The sequence below is a fragment of the Sinocyclocheilus rhinocerous genome, unplaced genomic scaffold, assembly GCF_001515625.1.
Source record: "Sinocyclocheilus rhinocerous isolate Xijiao unplaced genomic scaffold, SAMN03320098_v1.1 scaffold576, whole genome shotgun sequence".
Classification (NCBI taxonomy): domain Eukaryota; kingdom Metazoa; phylum Chordata; class Actinopteri; order Cypriniformes; family Cyprinidae; genus Sinocyclocheilus; species Sinocyclocheilus rhinocerous.
In genome coordinates this window covers 1,298,476-1,299,365 of record NW_015662167.1, presented here as the reverse complement: position 1 = coordinate 1,299,365, position 890 = coordinate 1,298,476, and positions in this window count along the sequence as shown.

Genomic DNA, 890 nt, shown 5'->3' with positions numbered 1-890 from the left:
ACCGACGATATCAAGGATATTGTTTTTTAAATTAATAAATCTTCTTTGCTAATTTGACTTCTTTATGGCTTATTTTATCCAAATCACTTTAAAGCATATTTTTTTATTAATATTCTTGTTTACAGCAGCACATCCAGTCAGGGTGTTTAGATATATCTGTATGTGTAATATTTATCTAAAACATATGAAAATATATAGGCTATACATTATTTTTGTTCAAATAAGATATATGACAAAACAGCATATATAGATTTAGTTTGATGTATGAAAATAACAAACAAAATTGTGTATATATATATATATATATATATATATATATGTGTGTGTGTGTGTGTGTGTGTGCAGTAATTATCTAAACCATGAGTATATATACATATATTATTCTGTTCAAATGTGATACATGACAAGTACATGTAAATAGTATTGTAGACACTATAGTTCATTTATGAAAGTGAGGATAGCAAAATAAAATAAACTGTGACATGTTATACCGAAAAATTCTTCATACAGTGGACTACTCGAAAAATTGATACACATTTGGGACCAAAAATTATTCAGACACTTTGACCTGACCATGTTTTGCTTAAGTGTTTTTTTATTTAATTGCTAATGTGAACTTTTCACACCACAGACTGAACAAAATTAAGCATTGCTTGGTAATTGGTTGACCTAAATTGGTATTATCTAATTGTGTACTTAAATTTAACAGCTGACAGCTATTTAACCTAATTCATTACATACCTTTCTATCAAAAGTTATCTGACATTATCAAGATGAATTTGTTCCGACAGTTTAACTCTGAGAGTTCTTGTCATATTGAATAAATTTTGTTTTGACTGTAACTTTTGCTCTGAGGTTTGTTTTGAAACTAGAAATGCACTTGTAGCACA